This window comes from Panthera tigris, chromosome A2 (assembly GCF_018350195.1).
Source record: "Panthera tigris isolate Pti1 chromosome A2, P.tigris_Pti1_mat1.1, whole genome shotgun sequence".
In the NCBI taxonomy this organism is placed as follows: domain Eukaryota; kingdom Metazoa; phylum Chordata; class Mammalia; order Carnivora; family Felidae; genus Panthera; species Panthera tigris.
The window spans coordinates 95417600-95434882 of NC_056661.1; the positions used below are offsets into that span (position 1 = coordinate 95417600).

The 17283-nt window shown below is 38.3% G+C and overlaps 1 long non-coding RNA gene and 1 other non-coding gene across 8 annotated transcripts in view; both read right to left on the reverse strand.

Moving 5' to 3' along the window:
• Positions 1 to 688: 688 nt before the first annotated feature.
• Positions 689 to 17283, reverse strand: part of LOC102949850 — a 162388-nt gene continuing 145793 nt past the window's right edge. For 3 of the 7 annotated variants that reach the window (XR_006211171.1, XR_444191.2, XR_006211183.1), the window contains one exon: positions 689 to 1604. This is a non-coding gene — a long non-coding RNA (uncharacterized LOC102949850). Of the gene's footprint in view, positions 1605 to 4809; positions 4876 to 13377; positions 13486 to 17283 lie in introns of those variants that run through there. The other 4 variants (XR_006211182.1, XR_006211172.1, XR_006211173.1 and 1 more) reach the window with 3 other exon arrangements.
• LOC122236759 lies at positions 5519 to 5627 on the reverse strand. The gene has a single exon (XR_006215011.1). It is a non-coding gene; the product is annotated as a U6 spliceosomal RNA (small nuclear RNA).

A 17283-nucleotide genomic window follows, 5' to 3' on the forward strand; every position in this document is an offset into this window, starting at 1 on the left:
AATAAATTAATGAATGATTAAATGGATGATGTTAGACTTCCACTCATTCAGAATATTCAAAGAGGTTTTCCGTAATTCAATTAAGTAAAAAAGTTACTATCTATATGATATGTATGGATTGACATTAAAATATAAAATTACAGGAGCACCTGGGTGGCTCAGTTGGTTAAGTGTCTGACTGTTGATGTCAGCTCAGGTCATGATCTCACAGTTGTGAGATGGACCCCCATGTTGGGCTCTGTGTTGACAGTGTGGAGCCTGCTTGGGATTCTCTCTCTCTCCCTCTCTCTCTGCCCCTCCTCTGCTTGCTCTCTCTCTCTCTCTCTCTCAAAAGAAATAAATATACACATACATACATACATTTGCATGAGTCAAAATTATACCAAACATAATGTTATTTCTTATGATTCAAAAGGCACTTCAAGATCTTTAACTTTCAAGATTAAGAGAAGCCAACTGGTCTCCTAAAAAAGTATATTCATCTCTTGTTTTGGTCTACCAATAGTTTACTATGACTTTTAAATAAATCTGTTTTGTCAAGTTGTATGGATTCTGAATAAAAAGAAGTTTTATATTCTCATTGGAAAGAGTTTAGAAGGCTAAAGTACCTTGAGAAAGACAATATAACATTGAACCAAAGTGATGAAAATGATTGTATTTAATTTTTTTAATACATTTGTATCTCGACATATTACATTTCTAGACCAAAATGGTTTGTACATCTCTGTTGCTTGAGCAGGAGGAAATCATTACAATGAAAAGAGTTATTGAAAATGGTCCATGTTGTGTAATTCCCAGGATAAATGGGCTGAGTAGCAAATATTTCTGTTGTGAACTGTTTTATACCAAAACGTGCATTATTAAACCCATTTGTTGAGCACATTGAAAGATCGAATATCTTCCTAACTCGACACTGGAAAATGTTTATTTGCCATTCCTCTCCTTCCTCTGCTCTGATCTTGTTAGATATTGTCTCTGGGTTTTCTGGAATCCATCCATATTTAGAGGGGAAAAAAATCATAGATGTAGAAACCAGAAAAACAGAATTTACAATTTATAAACACATATTTTTAACAAGATCATAAGAAATTTAAAATAGCTTACATAATAGAAACAGCATGTAGGAAAATATATAGAACGATGTGGTGGGTGACTATTTTTTATACCATCATAAGGATCCTATACATTTGAAGAACACAAAAACAGTAGTCATCAGGCTATAAGAACTTGAATGTAGCAGAAGTATGATAGTGATCAGGATGGTTTGGGGGTGATGTTATGCCCCTTTGATTTTATAAATAGGTTACTTTATGCATGCTGTGTACTTAAGTTATATACATTTAATTGTTGCCCTTTAAAACACCGTGTGTGCAATCAAGTTGTTTTTATTTCACTTAGAGTAATCATATGTGGGCCTGGTTCCATCTTACAATTACTTCCAAAAAAAGAAAAAAAAAAAAAAGCTCTGTTGTTGAAAAATCAATACAGCACCGAAGACTAGAGTCAAAGGTAATAGCAACAGCTGGAATGGAAGAGGCAGTAAGCAGTTTTCCTCTTTGACGATCCTTTTCTTCTCCAGTTAATGCCATTTACCTAGAGTCAAACTGGAAGTAAAACATGCAGGTATAGATTTATCTATTTATCCATTCATTCAATAAATATCTATTGAGTGCCTACCACGTGCCAGCTTAGTACTCAGCATGGGGACATGTTATAAAAAGTTTTATTTATTTTTTTATTTTTAAATTTTATTTAAATTCAAGTTAGTTAACATATAGTGTAATAATGATTTCAAGTAAAACGTTTTTTTGGCTTTTATTTTTTTTAAGTTTACTTATTTTGAGAGAGAGAAAGCACAAGCAGCAGAGGGGCACAGAGGAGCAAAGACAGAATCCCAAGCAAGCTCTGCACCATCAGGACAGAGCCCGATGTGGGGCTCAAACCCATGAACCATGAGATCACCACCTGAGCTGAGATGAAGAGTTGGACAGTTAATGACTGCGCCACCCAGGAACCCCTCAGGTAAAAAGTTGTAATATGATGTTGGGCTTCTGGAGAGACCTTGAGGTGAGAATTGGAAGTCAGATAAATGGTGTTAAAAGTGCCTTTGAAGCAGATGTAAATTGAAGGAAGTTAAATGAAGAGACAGGTGTATTTTGAGATGTGGAGGGGATATGAGACCTGTTACATTCAATTGCTTCAGGAAGTCTCTGCTATGAATGACACAGGAAGGTTATATGAGATTTTGAGGTACATGGGAGAGAATTATGTGTGCAGAGCCGTGGAGGAGAATATTCTCGGCACTGAATCAGGGATTGTTGTTGGCATTGTGGCACAGTGGTAGGGAGCATGTGTGTGTTACAGTGAGTCAGAGTCATCCCAGCTTTTCTCCAGCAATGCTCTTGGGCATGCACAGAACACTGGACCGCATGTATGACATAGGTTTGCCCACTGACATGGTGGGTCACAAGAATATGACAGGGACCTCAGTGGGGAGGGCAATAATAGGCTGGCAAGAGTGTTTATGGATGGATTAAACTATGAAGGATTGAGTGTTTATTAAACTCAGTGAGCAGAAAGCAGGGAGAAGGTTGGGAAGGGGAGGAGTGCAGTAGCACATATGGGGGTTGTGCATCAAAAACAAACAGTGCCTATAATGGTTAAATTCAGGGATGATCTTGCTGATGCATGGCTGAAGTAGGGTGGAGTTGGAGGATTGCAGGGAACAAGATCATGAGCCTCTACAGTTGAGGTAACTGATGGGTCCCCCAGCATGAATTTTGAAGTTGTCAGAAAGTGGTGATGAGGAATGAGGATGTGGAGGAAGATCATAAACCAGGTGCTATATTCATTTAGAAAGATGGAAATGGATCTCATGTGAGTTCAGTAAACAACAGCTGTGGTGCCTTTAAGATGGTGGAACAGAGAAGTGGTGTCAATTTTAAATGAGAAGAAAAAAGAAGTGGACAGTTGAGCAGACCAAAAATTTAAAGTCTGGCCCTGTAAATTACTGGAACAAAAATCCCAAGAGGGCCAGAATTTATTTTGGAGACATCCATATATTATATGCAATCAGCCACATTTTTTCCTAGGTTCATTCAAATACGTGTTATTTTGTTGTTGTTGATTTGATTATTCATCATTATGGATACTGTCTTGGGTAAGAAAAAGATGTTATTTTATATTCTGTCTTGATTCCTTTCTAACACTTCTTTTATAGTATTTTTTCATGGTTTCTCAGCTTTAAAAATGTCAAATACTGGGAGGATACGCTTTCCCAAATATCAGATACTCGAAGCTTTTACATATATCAAGAATAAGATCCAGTTGGCAGAACCAACTAAACTAGAGAGTATGTTATTTTTCAGAGTAATCCCCTGTATCTGAAAGGAAAACACTGTAGTAATCCTTTTTTTCTTTCTAAATACCATAATTTAGTTAATCCTACTTATATAAGCATAGTCTTGGGCTGGTTTTCAAAACCACCATTATATTAAGTATGTAAAATACAACTGATATGATCGTCGAAATGTGTACTTTTTGCATTAGAATAGAGAACACCAATTTTTATGAGTTTCCTGACACACAAATAAGTGTTCTGATAACTTTACAGACATATTAGTATATTCATAGATATTCTGATTATTGCAAAGCCATGTATTTTGCATGGGTAGCTACCTAATTTGTTCACAAAGCTTAGCAAATGCTATTTAAATCATAATATAATAAACCTCTTCCAAGGAAGTTATTTAGTAGGGGCAGCAGATCCTGTCAGTAAAGGTTGACATTGGCAAACACCTGTCCTGTAGAGTTAAGTGCCCAGAGGCAGGTGTTCTTACATTTATTATGCTTCTATTGTGCTTTTCATCAGTACTATAACACCTAACTGAAAATGTTGATAATTTGAAAGATTTCTTAGTGCTTTATCAGTAAGAGCACACACACCCCATTCATTCATTGAGATGAATTTATTACTTTTCAGTCATTATTTAAGTAAACCAAGTCCATGAAATTCCAAAGTAAGATATTACCACTTTCCCACTTTCCTGCCTGCAGTGTTAATTCTCCTTTGGAAGACAGTCATCTTGCCTGCTGGATCCTTCTCTTAGTCTGACTCTGTTTGATATGAGATCAAAGGGCTTTCATTTTCTGTATCAATTAGGCTGGCTGTCTTGTCTCAATGAGATTAAGTAGCCTCTGGAGAGTAGTGACACCAGAACAGCCATAGATGAGCTGATGGCTAGCATACAATATGGCTGTCTTAATTCTTTCTAAATGATAGTTTGTCTAGTCTGATGTCTCTCTTTTATGGTCGTGTCTGAAGCTCATTTGTTCAGGGCAACCATGCAGCACACACCAGACCTGATAATCAGTAGTTTGAGTTTCTAAAATAGCTGGAGAGACACATCAATTCTCTCCCAGGCTTATGATGTTTCCCATACTAAGGCGAAGTCCAGGTTTGGTTGTTGTGCCTTTTTATATTTTTTATTTTTGGTAGGATACCAAGTACTAGAATATTTTACTCCAAATAAAATGTAAATCTTACACCCAAAATTTGCCTTGAAGTTGCTTAAAGGAAGCATTATCAAAAGCATTTGTGGAACCCCAAGCAAAGCTATGTAAGCCCAGTATTAGTCCTGCTCTATGTAGATTCTTCTGTATCTAGAAGCTTGTGATCTGAATTTCCCATAGTCATTTTTGACTACCTTTCTTGAGATAAGACTTTAACGAACTCACTGGAGAAACTGAAGCAATGTGTTTAAACGTGTTTATTAAGACAATGGTGTTTATTAACAACAAGACACTGGTGTTTATTAACAACATCCTCTCTTAGTATATTCACGCTCTTTTCACCTTCAGAGATTTCCTCACCAGCTGCCTTGTCAAAAAAAAAAAAAAAGATCGTCAGGGATAAACTCACTGATGTGGCCTTCCTCACCATCTTCAGACTTCTCTCGGCTTCAACATGTGCTTCCTTCTTCCTTATTATCCCAGAAGAAAATATTCCGCCACTTTCCAAGCCTTGGCTTTCACCCTGAGCCCTCAGAATCTGGCTTCCTCAGTTATCTCCCCTCCTCTCATGTACCCTTTCTCCTCTGGGTACACACATGTGCTCGAGACTCCACCAGACGTTAAAGAAATAAAAAACAGTGACAAAAACAACCACTCTTTCTTTAGCTCAACTTCCTTTTTTTCTGGGCTAATGCCTTACATTTCACCTTTTCATCATCAAATTCTCAAGAAAGAAGGCTACATGACTTCTTCTATTCATTAGGTCCTATTCTCTTTTTTTTTCTTTTTCTTTTCTTTTCTTTTTTCTTTTTTTGAATAATAAACACCTCTTTTACATGACCGAAGACAGGAGGGAGGAAGATTTATTTGCCTTTTCAGGCTTTGGTTTTCCTCAGATAAAACTCTAGCTCCTTGGGCACTTAGCCATCTACTCAGCCACACCGGCCTGGGCTTGAAGTGATGCACACAAGAAGCTTGGCCTCCTGGAACTGCTCCTCCGGAAGACAAAAGTATGGAATGCTTCATGAATTTGTGGGTCATACTTGCGCTGGGGCCATGCTAATCTTCTCTGTTAATCATTCCAATTTTAGTATAGGTGCTGCCAAAGGGAGCATGGTCCTATTCTCTTTTTAATTCACTGCCATCGGATTTCTGCCCCCACCCTACTGCTGTCACCAAGGTGGGTAAGAACATTGAGTTACCACTCCATGGACACTATCCTACTAGCCTCTCTTCTCCATTTGCGACTAACTGTTACTATCTCCAGACGGAAAGTCTTCTTCTCTTCTGAGTTCTGCCTCACTTCCTCTCCTGGTCATCCTCATGTATCCTTCTAAGTGTTTTGCCTCTTCCCTTATTTTTTTGTCCCTCGGTCCAGCCCTTAGAAGTTGGGGTTCCCTAGGGTTTCTTTCTCACTTGTTTCTTCTCCTTCCGCTAGTCCCCTTCACCCTTAGGCAATCTCATGCTTTGGCTTGATTTCTCCTCCATCAGTAGATCTGTATCTCCAACTACTCAAAGGAATTCCCTTTGAAGCACCTAAAAATTCAACATCTGGTGAAGAATTGAAATGACACTATCCCTACAATTTGTTCACAGAAATTTCTTCTCCCTTTCTCCCTAGCTCAGCCAAAAAAAACCCTGTCATTCTCCCAGAGTGAACTGTGACCTTCCTCTAAATTCCTTACTTCCTTTCAGTTCTACCTCTTGAGAAACCTTCTCCTGCCCCTTCATTTTTCATTCCACTGCTTCAGTCTAGATCAGAGCTCATCACCTCACACCTGGAAGGTCACATCCAGGTGACCTTAGTCATATTTATACAGCTTTTCCTTAGTCATATTTATACAACTAGATCTGATCACGTCACTACCAGGATCAAAAACTTTCTTCAATTTCCATCTGCCTACAGGATATACTTTAGCCCAACCTCCTTTGTGCAGCATAAGATTCCCTTCAGAATATAGCCAAGTCTGATTTTCTAATTACTCTCTGGTCTTCCACCGCCATATGCCTTTACACACTCCAGAATGTTCCTCATTTGTGCCTTCATACTTAAGATCAAGGTGCTCCTTTTCCCTAGAATGCTCATGTTTCTTCTCTCCTCTTCTGTCTGGCAAATCTCGATTCTACTTTTATGTGGAGTTGCAGTGTCACCTCCTTTCTATTACACTCATCTTTGCTGACCGCAGCCTCCACCCCATTCCCACTGCTGTCACAAAACTAATTCTTATGTTGGGGTTCCATAGCATTTTATGTCTGCTTCCACTTAAAGTCCTTCCCTCATTGTCTTATAGCTATTTTTCTGTTACTCTCTCTCCCCTGCTGGGCTACTAGCTCTTCTAAAGCCATGTTCACCTTTCCTGCTATGCCAAAGATGCTCACCTTGTCCTCAAGATGAAACAGAAAGCCTTAGCTGAGTGCCTCGGGCAGCATTAGTGGTCCTCTGTCCTGCCACAATTTTCTATTCATGTACTCTATTACAGCACTATTATATTGAAATTGTATGTGTACTTTCCATTTCTTCCATTAGACTGAGAGTATGTCAAAGCAAGGACCTCATCTTATTCATCATTGCCATCCAAATGGTTAGTTAGCATAGTGCCCAGAACACAACAGGTACCAAATAAATGTTTGTTAAATCATCTGTCATGCCCCTAAGTCTTTATTAGTCTTTTGTTTTGAATAGCTATATAAGATACATTTTTAAATGCCTATTAATATACTATGAATATTCACCTATAATGACTACCACCTGCAGAGATCATTGAAAAATCTCAGTTGCTAGAGACAGATCACACTAAGTTAGTAGAAAACAATCTTGATTTGTGGGAAGCTGAGCCTCAGAGAGTGCTGAATTAAAAGGGAAAGAGTGAGCCATGTCATGCCAATGGCATTGGCATGCCAATAACAATGCTTACTCATGGCATTGGCATGCCAATAAATATGTAACATCCCACAGCCTGGAGTTATTATTTTTATAATAATTTATTAGCCTCATCAATTAGAAAAGAGAAAGTCAAATAGAAGGTAACTGAAGTTACTTAACAAATTTATGCTAAAAACCAACTTAAAAGCTACACTAAAAATTCCCTTAGTCCCCAGAACCATAGTGTTTCTGTAGAGGGTCTTCCTATTAGAGTTTCCCCATAATTGTCAAGTTATAGGACAAAAGAAAGCATCTTATTTTTAATCAGCTGAGGTTGGTGTGAGGGTGAACTGGAGAAACATGGGGGAGGCAAGGATCAAGGAAAACCAGCTCTTCTCTCTTCCCCTACATTGCCTACCCTTGTGGATTTGCACAGATAATGTCTATTCATTGTTTAACAATCAGTCAACATGGTTAAGCTCCTGGGCTGTAAATTGGAACAGAAATCTGAGGTGAGTCTGGCTTCAGAGCTCTCACTTTCTATGCCCTAACAAACTGAGTTATTTTGTGAACGCTCTAGTACCTAGTTAGGTGATTTAAATCATTAGTAATATAAATTGGTAGTTATGTTAATAAGATAACTCCACATTTTCTTTTAGCAAAATAGGGCTGTTTCAGCCAACCCAATATATTTTTTCCCTTTCCTTTCCCCATTCCTCCCCGCTTGAATCAGGTTGTGATATGTTATAGGTATTTCCCAATAAATTACCAACCCCTATACAAACATTTTTTACTTAGCCCATATCCTGCTTCCTACACTCTTTTAAGTTTTATTTATGAATCACTCAAAATTTTACTCATTCCAGAAACTACACATTTACTTGTTAGTATATAACAGCCATTCTTCCTCCTTTATTTGCAATATTTTTAACATCCATTCTAAATGAACTCACCATTGCTTATCCTGGTTTGCATAATTATAGCTGGCTCTTATGTGTAATTATCAAAACTCTTTTATTCTTTCTTTTTCCCTTCCTCATCCTTTTTGCTTTTTGTAGAGGGTGAGGAGTTGGGGAGAGTTAGTTCTCTCACAGGAAGAAGGCACCTGGCCGTGAGGGCACTTCACAGCTCATTAATTATCTATTGGGCATTGGCTCATTTAAAAAGTATGAGGCAGGTTGGGATTTGAGATTGGAGGAACCAGGGTGGAAAGCAATTTGTGTTAGAAAAAAATCAAGATGAAGAACCCTAGGCTCAGAGATGTCCCAGGCTTGCAAGAGGATTTTGGATTGGGGAGTTTTTAGCAGCTTTTGAAAGATGAAGAAAGAATTCCTAGTATTCTAGAAATAGGAAGCAATGCTTCACGTTTAAGAAGAATTAATTCCACTTCACCCAATGAGATGAAAATTGGGAATTTACATAAAGAGGTAGTTTAGACTAAAATTATAAGAAGCTTCTTGGGAATGAAAACATAATTGATTATGAAGGGCAGATGGAATGCTGTCCTTTCCAATCTATAAAAAATATAAATAAATATATATGTATAATAAAGATACAATTTAATAGGCCATTTTAATTGTGGCTTTAAAAGAATTCAAACAATACAAAACAATGAAAAGCAATTCCCCCTCTTTCCTTTCTTAATCACCGTCTCCCTTCCCCTCTCCTTTCCCCATAGTTCCCTTGGCTGGACAAAACCACCATTATTGAGTTATTTATCCTTCTGGAGAAATTCTTTGCATTTACAAACATATATGTGTGTTAGTTATTCTTCATTTCACCGCATGAATGATAGCATACTATATGCACTGTCTGCACCTTACTTTTTCCTCTTGTTGAGGTGTCTTAGAGATCTTTTCCTTATGAGTCCATATAGAGTTGCCTTATGCTTTACAACCACTGCAAAATTTAATTAACCATTCCATTCTGATGGACATTGAGGTTGTTTACATTCTTCTGCTGTTACAAAACTATACTGCATCAGAGTTGAGCAGAAAGAACATGAAAACCTCTTGATGGGAGCATCGGAGGCAAGGTAGGACAGAATGAACTGTTTTCACATGAACCAAATGTTTTTAGGTCCTGCTTCTCTGTGTGCCTCATTGCCATGCATAAATAGGAGGAAACACACAGGAGTTCTATGAAAGGGCCACTTACTGTTGTTTTCCTATTAGGTTAGGCACGTTTCCACTGTGTGGAGTTATTATGTAAAGTACCCCAAGTCTTTTATGGCAGTGGGGGTACATGTTAGGAACATACACGAGTTATATCAGGAGAGAACGATGTTGTGCAAAGAGCATTGGTTTGGGTCACAAGAACTTGGTTCAAGCCTTAGCTCTGCATTTTATTGGTGTGATCGTTGGAAGACCTTTTAGTTTCTCCAAGCCTTATTTTCTTCTTCTGTAAAATACAGATAATAGTACCAAACTCATGTTTCAAAGATTTAATGAGATAATGCTTATGAAGTGATTCTATAAACCAGTGGTTCTCAAACTTTAAACAGTTTCTGATTCAGAACGTCTGGAGTAGATAGACCTTAAGAATTTACATTTCTGATAAATTCTCATGTGATACTGACACTGCTGGTCTGGGACCAGAATTTTGAGAAACACTGGTATAAGCCATAACAAACTGATAGGTGGTGTTACAATTTTTGTCACTATAATTATTACCCAAGAAAGAACACTACCTTTACATGTGCCCTTAGAGAAGTGAGAGAGGTAATGGTGTTCATCTTTGAATTAAAATAAAAATTCTGCCAGTCAATCGATTACAGAAATTTCTAAAGAAATTGAAATTATTGGTGGGGGCAGGGGAGAAATACTAAACACATAATTATGCACTCTTTGAGTTTATTTAAATGTTCATGCACCTCTGAATTCACTGGTTAAGAGCACTTGACAGGAAGTGGAAGTACAAAAATAAACAAGAAAGGCTCATCTCGTGGCATTGCTGCCTTAACTGAACACAGGAAGTCCTGGAAATCTTGCAAGACCGTCTGTTCCTTCATGTTGTCTAGCCTGATTTTAAGACCTAATAGAGCATTTTATGTTTGTATTTGTCAAGGTTATCCAGAGAAACAAAACAGAACCAACTGGAGAAAAAAAAATTATACAACACACACACACACACACACACACACACACACACACACGCAAAAGAGAGTTATTATGAGTTTTAAGTTATTGTAACTATGGCATATAGTTCTGGTCTGAGTCCAGGAACCAGCAGAGCCAATGGTATAAGTTCCATCCCAAGTCTGAATCCAAAGGCAGGGGAAAACAAATGTTTTAGCTCAAAGACAGGAAGAGAGAAATAATCCTTTCCTAACTTTTTATGCTATTTATGTCTTCAACAGATTGGACGAGGCCCACCCACAATGGGGAAGGCCATCAGCTTTATTCAGTCTACCAATTCAAATGTGAGCCTTATCCAGAGATACCCTCACAGATGCACCCAGAAAAAAATGTTTTTTTTCAAACTTTTTAATGTTTATTTTTGACAGAGAGACAGAGACAGAGTGCAAGTGGGGGAGGGTCAGAGAGAGAGGGAGACACAGAATCCGAAGCAGGCTCCAGGCTCCAAGCTGTCGCCACAGAGCCTGATGCAGGGCTTGAACTCACGAATGGTGAGATCATGACCTGAACCAAAGTCAGACGCTTAACCAACTGAGCCACCCAGGCGCCCCAGAAATAATTTTTAACAAAATATCTGGGCACCCTGTGGCCCATTCAAGTTGACACATAAAATTAACCATCAAAATGTTGTTGATGAATGTCTAAAATGAGCTAGTTTCAGGGCACTTATTATGGTTTTCCAGTCCACAATACTGCTTCAAAACACTTAAAGTTTCAAGGAGCACAAACATTAACTGTGGCTACATGTACAGTTAGTTTCATATTCTAGTTGTTACATATCTTAACAGCAAAACGTTTCAGTGGACTTCTTATAGCTAAACCTCAAAATATTTTTTAAAAACAGAAAAAATTTTAGTTTGCTATCATCAACACCATCACCATGATCATATTTATTACAAGAAAGGTGATGCCAACAGGTCTATCTTCCAGTATATAAAAGCTGTTCGATATTTAAATATACGTTAAGAATAATTCAAAATCATTGATTTATTGTTGTCACAAATGTGTAGGAATCTAGACATTCTAGACATTCAGATTTTAGCACTGACATATTATCTTCTGAAAATTACCACAGACATTCCACTTTCCATTCCCATCTCAACTAATAAATACAACCTGTGGAACAAGAGACATACCACAGTACATTCCTGGGATCCCAAGAGACAAATATAAAAATATTTTAGAAGACAAATATTAAAATTAATGAGATAGAGCCACAAATGTTTGGAGGTAAATTCATGAGTAATGAAGCAAAATTTTCAAACCACAGCACAGTAGGGAGAAAATGTTGAGATTATGTGTGAATAATACTTTTGTGAATATGGCATCTTATTGCAGTGAGTTTCCTTGCTTTGTATCTCACTGATTCCCTTCTTGACATTGTGCAGCTATTTCCTTTGCAATACAGAAACTCCCTTACAGAATCTTTTTCCACAGCTGGCTTTCATCACTTCTTGATAGGTACCTAAATATTTCAGTTTCTTCCACTTTATTTTCCTTTAACAATAACTGCTGCCCAATCAAATCATTCATCTTTCCCCCTGTGTGAGTATTTGAGATCTTGAATGAGTGTTTATCAGGCACCATTCGGAATCCCCTATTTTCTCCTGCTTGGCGTTTTCCTATACTCTAGGTCTCAATTACACTTGGAAGTTTGAATTAAATTTGTTTAACCATTTAAAATTTTTCAAAATTTACTGTGGACTTTTTTTTGTCTTTCCATATAAAAATTTGTGTGTGCAAGTAAAAGACTAACCCTAAAACCTACAACTTATTTTGTAACTTGTATAATAGATCCTGCACATTTATAAACAATACTCAGACATGTGGCACAAAAGAATGAATATTATGCTTTAAAATGGCCACAAATGATAACAATAACTAACATTTATTTTCTATTTACTATGAAGTAGCTGCATGACCAAGCTCTTTATCTCTGCATTAATTTATTTCATATTTCCATCAACCCTGGAAGTTAGGAATTTTATTAAGTGCTTTCATGCCCTTGGTGTGCATGGGGAATCTCAGGATTATTATAAGAGTTTGAGTTGAATTTCTGGTATTTGTAACCCAAAGAGTATTCATTTATGCAAACACGATACATGTTATTATGTACGCATATGTCGTTATATACTCTATTTACACTCTATTTACTCTATTCAGTGTGTAAAACAGAGTTTATCCTGAGCAAGGGGAGATCAGATTGAAAAGGCCTGTGCTCTATCTGTCCCATAACCATTTACATTGATTAAATAAAAAAATTCCTAGAGGAACCTCTGGGGAGAAGAAAAACAAAATGAAAATATAACAAGGATTGGGGCCAGAAAGCCAACTTGCAAGGATTTTTCTTACGTAGGTCTGTGGCAAGGACTTGACTTTAAGAAAAGAAAATCTGAAGGCTGAATAGAGTAAACATAAATATGGTTTAAAAACCAAAGAATATTAATGATATACAGTAAAATGTCTCCCCACCATTCTTGTCATTTATCTAACCAATTCTTACCCAGTCTCTACCATTGGTAAGCACTGTCCTTAATTTACTACATAAATTACCACAGTTTGTTCAAGCATATACAAGCAAAATCAAATAGATTCTTATTTTTCTTCATTTGCTTCCAAAGGCAGCATATTTTACATACCATTCTGCACCTTGTTTTTTGTTTGTATGTTTATCTTGGGCTTCTTTTCCTATTGGTATAATGAAAGCTTCTTCATTCTTTTTTACAGTTGTTTAATGTTCTATGATATAGACATATTATCATTTATTTAACCAGTTACTTTTGATCAACATTTGGGTTGTTTCTAATCTTTGGCTATTACAAACAATGCTACAGAGAATAACTTTGCACAAAAGTCATTTCTTACCTATGCGTGAGTATCTGCATGATAAATTCCTCCAAAAGTAATTCTGAGTCTTTAGTAGCTTTTGTTAATTTCAAAGTGACCACCTAGCTATTCTCTCTGAGATGCACCCTGGTGGAAGAAAGGATGTGTTATGTGTGAAGCTAAAAAGAGCTGTAACACTTTAGGGCCCAAGGCACCCTGTTATGGAAACCCCCCAAGAGAGCCTAACCCAGGAAGAATAGCCATATGCCTGTCCACTTTCAGGGGAAGGATGAGCATAGGTCCTAAAAGTTGCTGAGGAGGTGACACTGGAGTGGAGATACCGGCCTGAGTGAAGCACAGTGAAGCACTACATTTGAATGTAGTTCAAATGGGGAGCCAGGATTGTACTGTGCGCTGCTGAAACTTGAACAGAACTGTGTGAGGGTGAGCGACTCCAGCAGCACACGTGGCCCTGGGGCAAGGGCAACTGCACAAGGGCAACTCCTTTCCATGTTCTTACATTTTTTAACATGGTAGTAACAAGCCAACAAAAAACCCTAGTACTTTGAAGCCTGGTGATATTTGGGTAATAAGTGCTTAGAAAGGGTCTTGAAGAATAAAGTGATATTAACAGAGATTTCCTCTAGGAGTATAGGGTAAGAAGTTAACATCTCACTTTGTCCATATCTTGATGCTCATAGATGTTAATCAACTCTGTTGAGAATTGATGTGCATCATTCCTGATTTTTCTCAATATAGGTATGTATATTTACCCACACAGATAATTTTTATTATATAAATAGGATATTTCTGCTTATACATATTATTTTGTAGTTATGTTTTTATTTTATATACATATTTTAGAGATCTTTTCAAGCAGTATATAAAGCTCTACTTCAACTTTTTAATTTAATTTAATTTAATTTTAGTTTATTTATTTTGAGAAAGAGAGAGAGTGCACAAGCAAGTACAGGGGAGGAGCAGAGAGAGAAGGGAGAGGGAGAGAATCCCAAGCAGGCTCTGTGCTGTTTGTACAGGGCTTGAACTCATAAACCATGAGAGTGTGACTTGAGTGGAAATCAAGAGTCAGAAACTTAATCGACTGAGCCACCCAGGTGCCCCTCAACCTTTTTAAATGATGCATAGAAGTCTACTGTCATTTATTTGACCATTCTTGATTTTTGGCTATTACAAACAATGCTGTAGTAAATGCCTTTGTACTTGTCTCTGGTCATATACTGGATGCAGATGCTTCTCAAGGACTCTGATACTTAGACATAGAAATCCTGGATTGAAGGGTATGCACGTCTAGAATTGTGATAGATATTGCCATGTTGTTTTCTAAAAAAGGCTTCACTAGTTTACTCACAGAAGAGACAGTTTGCTCACAATCTTAATATTAGACCTTGTCAATCTTTTAAAAGTTTGCCAGTTATATTTTCAAAATTACATCACACTGTTGTTTTAGCTTATATTTACTAGGTTAGTAGTGATGTTGAACTTTTTTTCACATGCTTCATTTGTATTACTTCTATAAATTGCTTGCTTATTTCCTTTGCATATTTTTTCTATTAGATAGTTGTCTTAATTGATTTGAAGAAATACTTTATGTGCTGTTATGTCTGTTATGTTTGTAGCAAGTGTTTGCATCTGCTCTTTATCATTTAACTTTGAACTTGGCTATATCTGTTTATAAGACTCTATTAGTTGTATCTTAGTCTGTTCAGCTGCTGTAACAAAATACCACAGACTGGGTGGCTTCTAAACAACAAAAGTTTATTTCTCACAGTTCTGGAAGCTGGAAAGTCCAAGATCAAAGTTCCAGCATGGCCAGGTGAGGGTTCCTGGTTCATAGGTGGCACCTTTCAGTGTGTCCTCCCTTGCAGGAAGGGGCAAACGATCTCTCTGGAGCCTCTTTTGTAAGGATGTGAAATGCATTCATGAGGGCTTTACCTTCATGAATTAATCACTTCCCAAAGGCCCAGTCTCTTAATACTTTTATCTTTGGAGATTAGGATTTCCACATTTGAATTTGGAGGGGACCCAAACATTCAGACCACAGCATTTCACCCCTAGGTCCCCCAAATTTATGTCCTCATATGGAGAATACATTCATTGCACCCCAATAGCCCCAGAAGTCTTGTTCCAGCATCAACTCAAAAGCCTAAGTCCAAAGTCTCATCTAAATATCATCTGAATTAGATATGGGTGAGACACTCATGTTTTGGCAAATTGCTCTCCAGCTATGAACTTGTGAAATCAAATAAATTATGTGCTTCAAAGGAGGGACAGGCATGGGACAGACATTTCCATTCCAAAAGGGAGAAATAGGAAAGAAGATACGGGTAATAGTTCCTCAGCAAGTCCAAAATCTTAAACCCCAATGGGGCAGAGGTCCCACCTTCTCGACAAACTGGGGTGAAAGTTGGGGCCCCCGAGGCTCCAGGTGGTTTTGCTCCCACAGCTTTGCTGGGTGCAGCCCATACAGCAGCTCTCATGGATTGGGGTCCCATGCCTCTCTCGGGGGCAGGGGTCATTGCCCTAGTCAGATCTCTCTGAAGTGGCCCCTCCCCCTCCTGAGCCCACTGCTCTGGGAGACCCCATCCTTCCAAATCTCGGTGGAAATATCCATGTTCCCACTGGCTAATGGCTAGTGGCTGTGTCGTGGTGTGAAATACTTTATATGTGATTCCTAGTCATAGAAGATAGAGAATAAGCTAAGTCAGAGTAAGACAAGATGGAGTCACAGTGGCCAATGTGAACTCCCATAACAGTTGTCAACGTGAGATGTAGGACTTCGAGTGTGCCTCTGTAGATAAGCTCTGTGACTGATAGATAAGTAAAACTTATTAAGAAAGGTCCACAGCGAGACTTGGGTGAGACCTAGTGGACTGAGCTGATATGGCAAAGACCATCGGGCAGAACCGTTACACCCAGCTCAGTGGACCCTTAAAAGAAGGAGCTGTCTAGCAGCGGCCAGAGGGCTGACCGACCTTCTGTGCTGTGTTATGTTCACAGGCTTTCCACACAGGAGCTGCCAGAGACTCTGGCAGGCGCAGAAGGCCACCTAACTGCAGTCCAGGCCAACACTTGTTATAGGAACAACAATGGGACCGGTGCCTCTCTCCTCACACTGTGATGCCTCCTTCTTGTATCCTCTTTGGAGTGGTTCATTAATTCCCTTCTAACTTTATTGTGTTGAGTAACTTGTGTGATAAAATTGTGCAATAAACTGAATGATTCATGAATTTAATGTTGGTGCTATGCAGCTATTTGAAACAGGTCTCAATCCTGTGATTCTTACCTGGCCTTGCCTTTCACCCTGCTCAGGCTAATGTACTCTGATCTCCGGAGGGGCTCTGCCAAGGTTTACTGCCTCTCCCCTCCACTGTGTCAATTGCCTTGGCCTCCTTGCACAGCACCTGGAGGCTAAGGGGTGTGGCTCGTGCTTTTGGGGGAGCACAGCCTGCACTGTGAGGCTTTGAAATAGATCTGCCCTGGGGCCCTTGAACTTTGGACCTGTGAAGGTAGGGCCAATCTGGAACTGCCTTTGGGTGATTCTTCCATTGTCTTGAACAATAGGTCCTGGCTTCTCTTTGGAAGGCCCACCAATCTACCCATTGTCTTGATGAATAGCTCCTATTTTCTGTTGAGTTGGTCAATCCAGACTAATTTCCTTACCAAATTTGGCCCCACTCCTTGTGTTCTCTCCCAAACAAGCTTTCTTATTTCTTTATACATAGATAGGCTGAGAATTCTCCAATTTAATTTTTGCATTCTTTTTGATTAATAATTCCACCTTTAAATTGTTTCTCTCTTTTCGAATTTTACTATATACATTCAAAAGAAACCAGGCTGCTCCTTCGGAACTTTGCTTACAAATTTCTTCAGTCAAATATCTACTTTTCATTGCTTACAAATTCTACCTTCCACAAAACATGAGGA